Source organism: Clarias gariepinus, chromosome 12, assembly GCF_024256425.1.
Source record: "Clarias gariepinus isolate MV-2021 ecotype Netherlands chromosome 12, CGAR_prim_01v2, whole genome shotgun sequence".
In the NCBI taxonomy this organism is placed as follows: Eukaryota; Metazoa; Chordata; class Actinopteri; order Siluriformes; family Clariidae; genus Clarias; species Clarias gariepinus.
The window spans coordinates 1,852,468-1,868,246 of NC_071111.1; the positions used below are offsets into that span (position 1 = coordinate 1,852,468).

General features: G+C 40.9%; 1 pseudogene; it reads left to right on the top strand.

Annotated features, from left to right (window-relative positions):
* LOC128534664 (scavenger receptor cysteine-rich type 1 protein M130-like) overlaps window positions 1-15,779 on the top strand; it is a 69,691-nt pseudogene that overhangs the window by 38,335 nt on the left and 15,577 nt on the right.

The window sequence follows — 15,779 nt, forward strand, 5'->3', positions numbered from 1 at the left end:
AAGGTGTCTGTGTTAATGTTCCTTTTTACTGAGCTCTCGGCTGTTTGTTCAGGTCACACAGGGGCGCGGCTGGTGAACGGACCAGACTCCTGTTCTGGTCGAGTGGAGCTCCAGTACCTCAGTGACTGGGGCACAGTTCATGCTGTAAGCTGGGATATAAGAGCTGCAGATGTTCTCTGTGCACAGCTGAATTGTGGGAGTGCTGTGGCTGTGGTATGGGTGGACTGGTTTGGGGAGGGGAGTGGCCACATCTGGGCTGATATGTTTGATTGTCAGGGGAATGAGACACACCTATCACAATGTGACATCTCATCATGGAGTCGAGCTGCATGCTCTCATAAACACGATGCTGGAGTCATCTGTAATGGTGAGATATTAACCTCACCTACACCATGTTAGTGAATAAAGTCAGTGTTCATTAGAATATTTAAATTATGTTCTTCTGCTTCAGGATCATCCATGGCGTTTCATGAGGGACGAGTGCGGTTGTCTGGAGGGAGCGAGTGTCAGGGGGATGTGGAGATTTATTTTAGGCAGGACTGGAGGAGAGTTCTCCTAAACTCGTGGAGTCTGTCTGAGGCGTCTGTGCTCTGCAGACAGCTGGGCTGTGGCTCTGTGCTGAACTACCGCTCCTCTCCATCCACCACTGAACACAAACACATGTGTGTAACGGGTTTCAGCTGCTCTGGGAGTGAAGCTCATCTGGGGAACTGCAGCAGTGCACAACCTGTCAACTGCAGCTCTGGGGAACAGCTGTACATCACCTGCTCAGGTACATAGCATAACATCTAAAAATAAACAACATTTAACAAATAATAAATCTTTTATTTTTAAAGGTTATCTTTAAGTATTGTTATTCAATATTTTTAAAAATTGCATTAATTTTACATATTGTTAAAATGAATTTAAAAAAAATTCAGGCCCCAGGTCGATCAGGCTGGCTGGTTCTGGGGGAGACTGTGCAGGAAGGCTGGAGGTTTTGCACAGTGGCTTGTGGGGGACAGTGTGTGATGATTCATGGGATATTGAGGATGCGCAGGTGGTGTGTAGACAGCTGCGGTGTGGAGTGGCCCTCAGTAACCACATACCAGCCTGGTTTGGTCCTGGAACTGGGTCCATATGGCTGAATGAGGTGACGTGTGAGGGGAACGAGACGTCCTTGTGGAACTGCAGATCTCTGCTGTGTGAAGAGGGGGAATGTGGACACCAGGAGGATGTAGGAGTCGTGTGCTCAGGTACAGTGTGATGACTGAGATTCAACCTGTTACATGTTAAATATAGACAAGTTAATAAGTTGTTCTTCTCTCCCCAGAGTTTAAAGAGATACGACTCACAGAGGGCTGTGAGGGGAATCTGGAAGTGTTCTACAATGGAACCTGGGGTAATGTGTGTCACAATCAGATGGATGATGAGACAGTAAACATGGTGTGTCGAGAGCTGAACTGTGGAAGACATGGCAGTCTGTCAAACACTAAAACAAGAGTTAAATCTGCTCCTAACTGGCTGGATAAACTGAAGTGTAGGAAACACGACTCTAATCTGTGGCAGTGTCCATCTTCACCCTGGGGACAGAACACATGTGATAATAGTGATGAAGTGGCTCATATTACCTGCACAGGTGGGTGGAGTCAGACTTCTCTGGTTCTGTTTATTGATATAAACTGCAGTGTTTTATTGTGAATAGTGTTTAACTAATGTTACTGAGATATGAAGTTAAAAGTCTGATAAAAGTCTGCTCTGAGAGATAAACCTGCATGTGTAACATTTCATTAATGTGTGTATTTTATCACTGCAGATGATAAAAAGTCTCTACATACACAAGAAAAGTGCTCTTCACTTCCCTCTCAGAAACACTGCTCAAGTAAGGAAACATAAGGAAAAGCTTTTAGTGCTGTTCTTCATTTACATTCAATTTCATTACTCATTGTAGAAATGGAATTCCTCCTGTATCCATAAAATCATTTGCTGAGAACTTTATTGAATCATCCTGAGGTCATTATTCTTCCTCACATTTTATACAAATTAAAGCAACAGAGATAAAAGCAGTTAACAGAACCCAAAGCTCATCTTCCTGCTTTAAATAATTTTTTTTAGTGACCAATTATTCCTGTTATACCTGTTTTTGTTAAACTCGAGCCATGTGTGATGTGTGTGATGTAGAGCACTGGGCTCTCAGGCTGAGTGGAGGAAAGGGAAGCTGCTCTGGGAGGTTGGAGGTGTATCATAACGCTACGTGGGGCTCCGTTTGTGACGATCAGTGGAACATTAGGAATGCTCAGGTGGCGTGCAGACAGCTGGGCTGTGGCTCGGCGCTGAGTGCTGATAGGAATGTTAGCTTTGGTCCTGGTGAAGGAACTATCTGGCTGAACAGAGTGAAGTGTCGAGGGGATGAGATTTACCTGTGGGACTGTCATCATTCCCTGAAGAAACACACTGACTGCTCCCATGCTGGAGTAACCTGTGCAGGTCAGAGGAGGACACTTTTCCCACTCTGTTAAGACTTGATAACTTTTATACATAATCTTAGATGTTAGCTTGATGTTAGCTTGAAAGCTCAGCATGTCAAAATCCTGATCTAGTAAAAGTATATTTTTAACACATTAGTTTTTTTCTTCTGCAAATACAGACATATCCACAGTGTCCACTACTACACCCACCACCACCACCACCACCACCACCACTACAACCACCACCACCACATCAGGTATGTATATTTGTTACAATACAATATTTGTTACTGTTCACCATTTCTTTAAATATTTCTGATTACAGTCTCATATTAAGATCCTCTTCTGTGTTTTTGACTTCAGGAAGAGCCGCTCCAAATCCTCCATCAGCTGTAGCTCCACTCACCCCTTCACTGGTTCTCTTTGTTCTGGGAACGCTGCTCTTCCTGGCCTTAGTGCTTCTGGTGGTACTGTTTTACCAGAACAGAGTGCTCAGGAGAGGTACCACACATTCACACAGTTTATTTTCTCTACAACACCAGTTATTATTATTATTATTATTATTATTATTATTCTGCACTCCCAGTTGTCTCTAAGACGAGGCATGAGACTCAGCCTGAGGCAGTCTATGAGGAGATCAACCACAGATACATCACTAGAAGAATCACGAGCTCCACTCAAAGAGGTGAGTGATATGTGGACTGTTCTACATCACACTTATTGTATTCCAGGGGACCAGGGGTAGCTCAGTGGTTAAGGCATTGGACTACGGTTCGGAAGATCCCATGTTCAAACCCCACAACCACCAAGTTGCCACTGTTGGGCCCTTGAGCGCGGCCCTTAACCCTCAACTGCTCAGATGTATAATGAGATAAAAATGTAAATCGCTCTGGATAAGATGTAAATGTCTTCCATTTAAACTTGGAGCTGAAATTCAATGCATGCAAATGATCAAATCACTCAATACTAAATACACCCCTCAATGCAAACTCAGTGATTAAATTAAGATTTTACCCCCAAATCCAGTCTGATTCATTTATTTACAAAAATATTAATAAAAATAAGTGAAATGAGTGTGAGAGGAAATGTGCAGTTAGAGTACATGTGGTCAGTGGAGGATTTGGATATTTGTGACATGGGCAGTCATGGGCAGGGGGGCATCTTGCAGGGGGGCAGGACAGAGTGTGTGGCTAAAAAAGAAAATAAAAATGTAAAGGGATGATACATTTGCACAAACAGTTTTCTGTCACTCGCTTGTACATCAGACTTTTCATGTCACATTGTGGGTCAATTAATCTCATTGGTGCCCTGATTCTAGTTTGTGGGGGAGGGGACTGATTGGGAAGGTCTGTCACTCAGAAGGACAGGGTGGGGAGGGACAGGGCTATTGGACATCACCACAGGTCTCCCCACAGGAAGCCCCATTTATTTAATAATCACCATGGTTTATGAGGACTCACCTTTCTAAACATCTGTCCAGTAAAATATATGTTGCATGAACACAGATGGACACACATATTAATAGTTAATAGAATTCTGTCTCAGCACCGGATCTAGTGTGTGTGGCAAATCTCCCCTTCAGAACGCTGACAAAAAATAATACATAAAAAAAATTGCTTTTTTAGAAAATTATAACAAAACAAAATAATAAAATAACCTTTATATTTAAAAAATATATTTTATGTACAGTGGTTAATCAATCGGAATGTAGGTCCTACCGTTGCCGCGCTCGGCGGTACCGTTTGGCTTTGTGCGTTTGCTGGCTTTTACCGTTGAGTGGCGCTATATAACTACAGACTGACGCCTTATGCCTTAGTTCATTCTTTGCTGGATTAATGAGACACAGAGTTTTAGAACTGCTTGTAGTAGCAGATAAAATCAAGTAAAACATTGTAGTTAAACAAATTTATAATCACAGAACTAAAATGACAGTACAAATGTAGAATTCAAATTAAATTAAATCTTATTAGGATCAAATTTAAACAAAATAAATGTTAACACAGTGAGCCTTTAGATTTTATAATGTGTAATTAGAAAAGACGCGTGTAGGGTTTTGTGTCGTCTTATATCTTGTGTTCTTTAAATTTATAGTAGATTTATTAACTAAAATAAATGACCATAAAATTATAACATTTTCAGGAGATTCTACTGCGTCAGCTGATGTTGGTCATTCAGCCCCGCTTCTGTAACGGGTTCGACCCATGTTGCACCGACGGCACCATAAAGCACGGACATGAGGCGAGGTCTTACGGGGAAAAGGGTAATTTATTTAGGTAAAATGGGGAAGGAAAGTGTTAAGGAGGGAGAATGGAAAGAAAGGGATAAAGGTTGTGCATGTGCAGTTCCGGGGGCTGTGCCACACTGGCATGCGGGCACACAGCTGACGATAAGTGTTGGTGCGAGTGGCAGAACTGAGCACGCGGAGGCAGCGCTCCTGCACGCTCCCTTGTGACGGCGCTTCTCCCGCTGTCAATGGCTGGCGCGAGTTCTCGCTGATGCAAAAACCTAACCACACTTTTCCTCTTCGGCAGCGGGGCTGCGAAGGCGGGCACGGTGCGGGAGTGTAGATGCCGCGGGAGCTTGCACAGCTCAAAGGGCGGAATTCTAGTGTCCTTGTTTAAAGTCCCTGGGGCGCGTCACATCGCCCCACTGACATGCTTCTTTCATATTTTCAAATCAAAATCAAATTCAAATTCAAATTTTATTTGTCACATACACAGTCATACACAGTACAATATGCAGTGAAATGCTTATACGACCGCCGGTGACCTTAAAAAAGAAAATAAAAAAACTATATATAAGGAATAAATATTAATAAAAGAAATAACATAAAATACAAAGGAAAATAAATGTAACTAGTAAAATTAACAACTGTACAAATAAGGGCATGGAAAAATAATAGAATATAGGAATATGGGGGGGAAATATATATTTTTTTTAAAGTGTTTTAAAGTGGCATTGAAATGTCTTAAAGGGTCAGAGTGGCAAAGTGTCATGTGCAATGGCAGGTAAACATGTATTGTATAAAGTGACATGTGCAATGGCTTCAGATATGTAAATATGTATTGCATGAATGTGTCCCTGATTCTCCATCACATCATGTACTTCCCAGACCTCAGACAAAACTCCGCGCCTTGCTTTTATAATGCGGAGCAAGCCCGAAATCATATTAACGTTAATTATCGCCAGCCGGCACAAATAGGCGGCCCCGTCCCTTTGCCGCCTATTCAGGGAGCCTACGGAGTGAGGGAGTAGTTATAGTAGATTTGGGCGTACACCCATCACACGCGCACGCCGTGGCAGATCATCATAATTGTCCTAAACATGTATTTCATAAGGTTTTCCCAGCGGAGGTACAGCGCAACAGGGGTCATTATTTACTATTAAACATTAAACGAATTTACAAAACTTAATGCGTGCGATTAAGCGCTGATTCTACGTAGGAAAGTAAAGAAGAGGATCCTGATGCTCAACATTCCGGAGACCAAACCCCATTTAAATTAAATTAACAAATATTGCATGTAAATAACAATAGCCCACGTTTAAAAAAGCATTTTTATTTAGATTATAAAAAAATAATCCTGCATCTGTTTTAGGTGTTCCAGCTGCCACTGTTCTAAAATTCAAATTAAATCAAATCTTATTAGGATCAAATTTAAGCACAATAAATGTTAACACAGTGAGCCTTTAGATTTTATCACTTGTAATTAGAAAAAAAGCGTGTATGGATTTGTGTCATCTTATTTTTTGTGTTCTTTAAATTTATAGTAGATTTATTAACTGAAATAAATGACCATAAAATTAAAACAGTGTTAGGACGTTCTACTGCGTCAGCAGATGTCGGTCTTTCAGCCCCGCTTGTGTTTTTGCGTTATTATAAGAATGAAATGCAGTAGACTGTTATGATTTGTAACGGGTTCGACCCATGTTACTCAAACAACTCAGTTCAGGTGTAAGTTAATGGATAGAAAGTAAATGTCTGTGCTGTTTGGGGGAGGGAGGTGCTAATGATTTGTTCGGCTCTGTGTGTGTGTGTGTGTGTGTGTGTGAGAGAGAGAGAGGGGTGTCGCGGTCGTTTTCAGTGAAACAAAGGCTCAGCTGAAAAATGTTAAGCACATCAGTCACTTAACCCCCAATAAAAGGTATTTGAGTGTTATGATAGTTGTAATATAACAGATGCGCACTGAATACTAAACCTAAACCAGGCACGGAGATTAATAAACCAAGATAGCCCCCATACCCGTTTAAAAAAAAATACCAAAGAATATTATTGTGTATAGACTGATTAAAAACAATGCAATTTACGCTATTATAAGGAAAATCTCAAGTTCTTCCATTCCAAGGATTAAAAAAGGTAACAATGTCAACTTTAGAATCTAGAATCCAGGAGATTAAAATTACACAAATTGAAATCACTGAAAGTCTCCAGAAGAGCCTCAGATTCAAGAGGTTTTTAAAGTGTGGAGAGGTCCATTACAGTTTCTCTGAATGTATAGGTGAGAACAGCCGATTCACACCTGGGGAGGGTGAATCATTTGTATTTGAATGTTGTCTGGCATTGTAAAGCACTATAGTGACACTAAAAGAACAACCCAGGATTAATAGGAATTCTTATACTGCATAAACATTATTTAGCACAAAAAATTCCTCACGCTCGGGAAAACTATGCGTGCGGTTGAGCGCTGATTAAACTATAGGAAATTAAAGCAGAGGGTTTTTATTTAGACTATAAAAAAATTATCCTGCGTCTATTTTTAGGCGTGCCAGCTGCCACTTTTTAGTTAGAAGTTTTCAATACAAATTTTATAATGCCCACATGACATGACGGAATAAGGCACGGCTGGTGATGATTGGGGTTTGTTGGGTTACAGTGGATTTTACTACGCGGTGTGAGTGCAATAGCCATCCGTCTGCTCGCGCTGACTCTGCTCTCCGCGGATGGCCGGACCGGCCCCTCCCACCTCTCGCTCCTTTGAAGTATTTTATAGCGCGGGGTGCAAACCCAGGCAACGATAGCTCACCAGTCATGTGTAATTCTGCGGTCCCGCTGCTTCGCATGTCTGAAAGGGAGGTCGCCTAACTAGTGAGCGAGGAGCAATATTGATTTGGGCGCACGCCGTGACAGGCTGAAAAAACTGTTGTCTGATTAATGTGCAAAAACTATATAATAAAACTATATAAGACTACATGCCTCTATAAGACTCAACTTTTATTTAAACGCACACACAATAACGAAAAATTTTTGTGATTTTGTAAGTGTTGTGATTTTGTAAGTGTTGTAAGCTGCGCTGTTCTGTATTGTTTTTGGTGAACTTGAGCGCATCAGAAAATAAAGGCAAACGTTTTTTTTAAATAGTCAGAGTCAGTCTGCTTGCTGTTTTCCCGACGCGTTCATAATCATTAGTCTACTTCTGCCGGTGCGCTCTGGAAAACTTCATGCATGCGGCTGAGCGCTGATTAAAACTATGTAGTAAATTAAAGAGGAGAATCACAATGCCGAATCGAAGTCCTGAGCCCAAACCTCATTTAAATTAAATTTACAAATATTATAAGTAAAAAAACAATAGCGCACATTTAGAAACCGTTTATAAATTATTTCCAACATGAGTTGGCCCGGTGTTATGCGCAGAGCGCTGGGAGATTTCCTGAAGATTCCGGAGATTTCCTGTTTTCTAAATAGATGCTATCTTTAATAATTGATGGAGGTTTTGAGCTGTAAACAGTGGCAACTTGATGGTTGTGGGGTTTGAACCTGGGATCTTCCGAACCATAGTCCAATGCCTTAACCACTGAGCTACCCCTGGCCGTGTGGTATACACACGCATTCCTGCCTAAACAACTCTTAAAACTACACCTGTGACACAATAAACAGTAATATTTCAAACATTCTGCAGGCTGATATTTGGAGAAAGGAAAGAATAATGAATAAACCAGTTGTTGGGTCAAAATAACCCAACCAGGTGTTCATTTGTAAACTACATCTCATATGAGCCAACATGAGCAACCCAACAATTTGTTTAAAGTACCTGAAATAATCCAGAACTTAAATAACAATAAACCGATACAGAGATACGTTATATAACAGTCACTATTGTATTTACTGCAACAAGCGAAAATGTCACTTTGCGCCACCTGGCGGCAATTTTACTAATGACTTTGAAATGCAACTGATTTATTTTGGCCGCTGACGTTTTTACACAGCGGTGAGCGCGACGGTAATAACCATTCCAATTGGGTAACTACTGTAGTCAAGCAGTATAATAACAGAGATTAATAAACACAAGTGTGATAAAAGTCTATTTTATTACATACATGATATTACACACATAAAGTGATGACAGCTGCATTATTATTATTATTATTAATAATAATAATAAAACTTAATTTAAGCTTCTTTAAGCTTCAAATTAAATATGGTTTCAAAGAACGGTCAAAAGACTGTCTAAAACCAAGCCCCTTTCTTCTTCTTCAACGGACCCTACGTATACGTATTACGTATGGGACTAAAATCAACCTATGAAAAGTATGCAGTACAAATATTACAGAATATGTAAAATATATCAAATAACAATAACAGCCATTCTTAATACAAATAATATTATAGAAAAATATTAGAAATCACTTGGTTCTTTATGGCTCTAACAGCCGTGGTGGTGTTCGTTAAGGAGAGGGAACTCGTACATCAGCTGATTGAAAACGGAATAAAGGGAAGTGAAAAACTTTATTCCGTTACTCCGCTGGGTGCTACAACAATGAAGGTCACCATGTCATCAGGTCATGTGAAGGTCATCGGGTCCCTGATGAGGATATAGAGAGGGAGTTGTCTTGATTCGGTAAGATCGTGAGCAGTATAAGAATTGTGTCCCTAAACTGTAAAAACCCCGCGCTGAAGCATGTCGTGTCTTTCAGGCGTACAGTGCTTATGTTCCTGACTGAGTCCACTCTGGACATCTCATTCAGAGTCCACATGAGGGGAAATCATACATACTGTATGCCAGCACTGGGAGCATGAGGTGCTTTAAATGTGGGGACATCGGGCACAAAAAGTTCAGCTGCCCACATAGAGCACAGGGCAGGGAGCCCTGTGCTCTATGTGGGCAGAGGCTGGGCTGGGCCTAGTAGGGTCAGGGCAGTGGAGTAGGAGGTGATGTGGTGCAGGATGGAGGTGATGTGGTGCAGGATGGAGGTGATGTGGTGCAGGATGGAGGTGTAGTGGAGCAGGATAGAGGTGTAGAGGTGCAGGATGAAAGCGAAATGATGCAGGATGGAGGCGTAGAGGTGCAGGATGGAGGCGTAGTGGTGCAGGATGGAAGTGCAGTGGTACAATGGGTGAGGACTTTGAAGAGGACAGGTTTTCTGATATTAGTGAGTCACATTTTGGGGAGATCAACAGCTATATACACTCGATGATATAAATGATTACTTGAGAAAATTATACAAGAAACTAATTAACATTGAAAAACATTTTACAGACGTCAAAAAATTTATAACATCGGTCGCAAAATTACAACGCACTACAGGCTATGATCTACTGAGCAAGAAAAAGAGATGGCACTTAAAAGATCATATTCACATATAGTGAAATAGCGGCGGTCTCATGCAAAACGAAAATGAACATTTCACACTGGGTGTTTTCTGACCTTTGTAATACACTTCGCATCTGTCTTTTCTTTCTTTTTTTTTACCCCTTCTTATGGATAATTTAAAAATAGGGTCTTTAAATATGAATGGCGGCAGAGATAGGAAAAAAAGAGCAGTAGTTGGGGATTTTATAACACAAAAGAACATCGATATTGTTTTCCTACAGGAGATACATAGCGACCAAACTAATGAGACTGAGTGGGCCATGTGGTGGAAGGAAAAACTTTTCGTTCACGGTTCCAACATTAGTGCTGGTGTGGCAATACTCTTTAATAAAGCAGTGAGCATGAAAGGGGTGGAGGTAACAGAACTAGTAAAAGGGTAAGTTTTAATGATAAAAGCAGAAATAAAAAAGGATTTTTTTTTTACTTTTTTAAATGTATAGTGAGAGAATCCAAGTTTTTAACAGAATTAAAAATATAATATAACGAAGTGGGAAAAAAAATCAACAATAGTAATGGGAGGGGACTGGAACTGCACAATAGACTTCACCCTAGACCGAAACAGCGAAGAACCACACCCAAAGTCTGCTGAGGCGCTCGAGGAACTCATTGAGCAGAGTAGTCTGGTGGATGTGTGGAGGGAAAAAAAACCAAATACAAGAAAATACACATGGGTCAAGGTCAATAATGCAAAGATCACCGCAGCGAGACTGGACAGGTTTTATATCACCAAATCCCACAAAAACAACCTTCACAAGACAGCCATTTTCCCCACTGTTTTTTCTGATCACCATCTGATCAGCATAGAAATAAAAATAGCAAACACAAAAAGGCATTTTAACATAAAGCTTTTACAGGACAAGACCGTTTATGATAATTTTAAAGTTTTATGGAATGAATGGAAAGACAGAAAAGGGGATTTTAGCAGTTTGGTCTCTTGGTGGGGGGTGGGAAAAATCAAATAATTTTTTTTTGCAAAAAGTACACTGAACACATATCCGATGCTTTTAAAACCACTATAAAAGAACTTGAGGCAGAAATCATCCAGACAGAACACAAAGTGACCAGCAAGAACGATGTCAGAATGGGCCGTCTCCTGGAAGGAAAAAAAAAGCTCTAAGCTCCTTCCTTCACGAACAAGCCAAAACAGCCCTGATCAGACATTGCATCTCCTGCATCAAGGACATGGATGCTTCCAGTGCGTTCTTTTTTAACATGTCCAGAAACACCAAACCCCAAAACCAGATGGTGTATCTGACATGAGCAGATGGAACGACAACAGCTGACCCAAGTGAGATGAGGAGAGCAGCCATAGATTTCTACACCCAGCTCTACAGTGCAAAGCCCTGTGATACATCCTGCAGAGAGGAACTACTCAAGGAGCTTTCAAAACTGTCTCTGGAGCAAAGTACTGTGCTGGACGCAGAACTCGAGCTGCAGGAGCTTACTGACGCTGTACAGCAGCTTGCAACTGGACGCTCACCAGGAACACAGTGATGTGAAAAACGATTTGCCCCCTTCCTGATTTCTTATTCCTTTGCATGTTTGTCACACAAAATGTTTCTGATCATCAAACACATTTACCTATTAGTCAAAGATAACACAAGTAAACACAAAATGCAGTTTTTAAATGATGGTTTTTATTATTTAGGGAGAAAAAATCCAAACCTACATGGCCCTGTGTGAAAAAGTAATTGCCCCCTGAACCTAATAACTGGTTGGGCCACCCTTAGCAGCAATAACTGCAATCAAGCGTTTGCGATAACTTGCAACGAGTCTTTTACAGCGCTCTGGAGGAATTTTGGCACACTCATCTTTGCAGAATTGTTGTAATTCAGCTTTATTTGAGGGTTTTCTAGCATGAAGACTGCCTTTTTGAGGTCATGCCACAACATCTCAATAGGATTCAGGTCAGGACTTTGACTAGGCCACTCCAAAGTCTTCATTTTGTTTTTCTTCAGCCATTCAGAGGTGGATTTGCTGGTGTGTTTTGGGTCATTGTCCTGCTGCAGCACCCAAGATCGCTTCAGCTTGAGTTGACGAACAGATGGCCGGACATTCTCCTTCAGGATTTTTTGGTAGACACTAGAATTCATGGTTCCATCTATCACAGCAAGCCTTCCAGGTCCTGAAGCAGCAAAACAACCCCAGACCATCACACTACCACCACCATATTTTACTGTTGGTATGATGTTCTTTTTCTGAAATGCTGTGTTACTTTTACGCCAGATGTAACGGGACACGCACCTTCCAAAAAGTTCAACTTTTGTCTTGTCGGTCCACAAGGTATTTTCCCAAAAGTCTTGGCAATCATTGAGATGTTTTTTAGCTTAATGTTCTTTTTGCTTAAAAGTGTTTTGCGCCTTGGAAATCTGCCATGCAGGCCATTTTTGCCCAGTCTCTTTCTTATGGTGGAGTCGTAAACACTGACCTTAATTGAGGCAAGTGAGGCCTGCAGTTCTTTAGATGTTGTCCTGGGGTCTTTTGTGGCCTCTCGGATGAGTTGTCTCTGTGCTCTTGGGGTAATTTTGGTCGGCCGGCCACTCCTGGGAAGGTTCACCACTGTTCCATGTTTTTGCCATTTGTGGATAATGGCTCTCACTGTGGTTCGCTGGAGTCCCAAAGCTTTAGAAATGGCTTTATAACCTTTACCAGACTGATAGATCTCAATTACTTTTGTTCTCATTTGTTCCTGAATTTCTTTGGATTGTGGCATGATGTCTAGCTTTTGAGGTGCTTTTGGTCTACTTCTCTGTGTCAGGTAGCTCCTATTTAAGTGATTTCTTGATTGAAACAGGTGTGGCAGTAATCAGGCCTGGGGGTGACTACAGAAATTGAACTCAGGTCTAATAAACCACAGTTAAGTTATTTTTTAACAAGAGGGGCAATCACTTTTTCACACAGGGCCATGTAGATTTGGAGTTTTTTTTCTCCCTTAATAACGTAAACCTTTATTTAAAAACTGCATTTTGTGTTCAATTATGTTATCTTTGACTAATAGTTAACGATTTTTGATGAGCATAAACATTTAAGTGTGACAAACATGCAAAAGAATAAAAAACCAGGAAGGGGCAAATAGTTTTTCACACCACTGTAGATGGACTGCCGTGTGAATTTTGGAAACACTTCTGGAATATAATAGAACCTGACCTCTATGAAGTTTTTAAATGTGCTTTTAACAGCAGGAAGCTACCGGTGAGCTGCACAAGGGTGGTTTTATCACTGATCCCAAAAAACGGAGACTTGGGGCAACTGAAGAACTGGAGGCCGTTGTCATTACTCTGCTCTGACTACAAAATACTTTCAAAGTGCCTGGCAAATAGACTGAAACTGTGCATGCACTCAGTAGTTCACAACAGTCAGACCTATTGCATACCTCACCGCACCATCACGGACAATCTTATGAGAGACCTAATTGACTTATGTAAAGTGAAATGGTATGAACATAGACTCTTATCAATAGATCAAGAAAAAGCTGTTGACAGAGTTGACCACGAATATCTCTTTCAGACACTGTGGATTAAACTTTTATATTCTGAAGCTGTTTTTACACTCAAGATTGGAGGTGGTCTTAGCTGCTCCTTCCAAATAAAATGGGGAATAAGACAGGGGTGCCCACTGTCAACTCTACAGTCTAGCTATCGAACCATTGTTGCACAAATTAAGAACTGAGCTACAGGGCTCTTCTGTCAGAGAGCCACAGGAGAAACTTGTGCTGTCAGCATATGCCAACGACGTGACAGTTTTTATCAAAAATCAAAATGATGTTCAGGCTCTGACAAGGAACCTGAGCATCTACGCGAGAGCTTCCTCAGCACATGTAAATTGGGAAAAATGTGAGAGTTTTTTAATTGGGCAATGGCAGGAAAGGGGTCCCCCAATCTTGCCAGGTGGTCTCAAATGAGGCGAAGTTGGCCTCAAATACCTTAGGGTGTTTTTTTAGGGACACAAGATCTACAAAATAAAAACTGGGAGGGTGTAGTGGAAAAAGTGTGTGCCAACTTGTCTCAATGGACCTGGGTCCTGCCACAGCTGTTCTACAGGGGAAGAGTACTGGTCATCAATAATCTAAACGCCTCCATGCTCTGGCACCGCCTCACTGTCTTTGAGCCCCCAGAGACATTATTTAGGGAAATACTGTACAAAGAAAGTTGGTGAACTTCTTTTGGAGCTGTCAACACTGGACTCGAGCCTCTGTGCTATATCTCCCTGTAGGGGACAGGGCTTGATTGACCTGGCCTGCAGAATAAAAACCTTCAGGCTGCAGGCTGCACAAAGGCTCCTATATGGCTAAGTACTGGCATGGACAGGCATAGCCAAAGCCCTACTCCAACTGGTGGAAGACCTAAACTATGAATCACATCTGTTTGCACTGGACCTCAATGAAATTGACTTATCAGCCACAACACACAATCCGTACTTAAAGCCTGAACATCTGTGATAAAGACGAACAGAGCTGCCGCACAACCATTTCAAAGCGCAGATGAGGAACCACTATTCCACAACCCGCTCATAAACACCAGGATGCTATCATCAATTTTCATTCAACACCGATTCCAGAAAGCTGGAATTAAAGCTGAAAATAGCAGCTGAAAACCCTCAGCAAAGAGGAAGGAGCCCTTCTGTGTTTCAAAAGACCCATTTTAAAGGGGTCATCCAGTCCCATTTTTCATAAGTTGATATGATTCTTTAGGGTCCTAATGAAAAGTTTAAAATATACTTTATTTAAAAATTCCCAATGGTTGTGTAAAAAAACACTACTTTTACCTAGTAAAAAGTAGCTCTGTACTCAGCAACCTATTTCAGTACAGTGGGAGCCTTGTCAAACAGCCGCTTGGAGCATGACAGGTTCATGACAGGACCATGACAGGACCATGCTCGATCCGTGCACAGAATGTGATCCCCCGCGATGACGCAGTTAACGATGCCCCGCCCCATAAACGCCCCCATGCGCTTTCTAAAAAGATGGTTGCAATGCAGTATAATCCCGCCAGATGGAGCATTGACTGCTTCAGTTAACTGCAATGTTCAAGCAGCCGGTTACTAAATTTAATATATATAACATAACTTACATCAACATAGTTTCATAAATAGATGATGTGGTAAAAAAAAGAGGGAAGAAAAGATTTAAATTACTTAATACACAACCTATGATGCTTATTCTATTTTTAATTAATTAATTAAACTGTTTATTGCAATATTTTTCACAACATCCTTAATAGTCCTTAAGGACACGGTAACATCTGTAATTTATTTATACCAGTTATTGTAGGTGCGGAATACAAGTGCGGGCTACAGTATGTACAGTATTTTACATTACGGTGTATTTTATCTATTTCTGTTTAATACACTGGTAGATAATATTTTGCTGCAAAGTAAAGCTTAAAATGTAACTTCTGCTTGGGTTTGTTTTCGTTATATTTTTGATGTTTTCGCTGATTTTTTTTTTTAGCTGATAGTCAAAAATTGGTAAAACAAATCGTTTAATAACGCATAATATCTGGAACAAATATCTGTCCATACGGATCAGTAAGTCTTTAGTCATTTAACCAGCATAACATCCCCCATCAAAGATCTGATCGGCCATTAATCACTTATCACTACGGTAAATAGATGCAGCAGCCGAGACAGATTAAATCCCCTTAAACATTCACACTTGAAAACAATACTAACAGAACTAAACAGTTCCAGGGGGTCAGCGCCTGTTATCAGGACAGGAATCACTTACAGGATACTACTGTATTTTTCA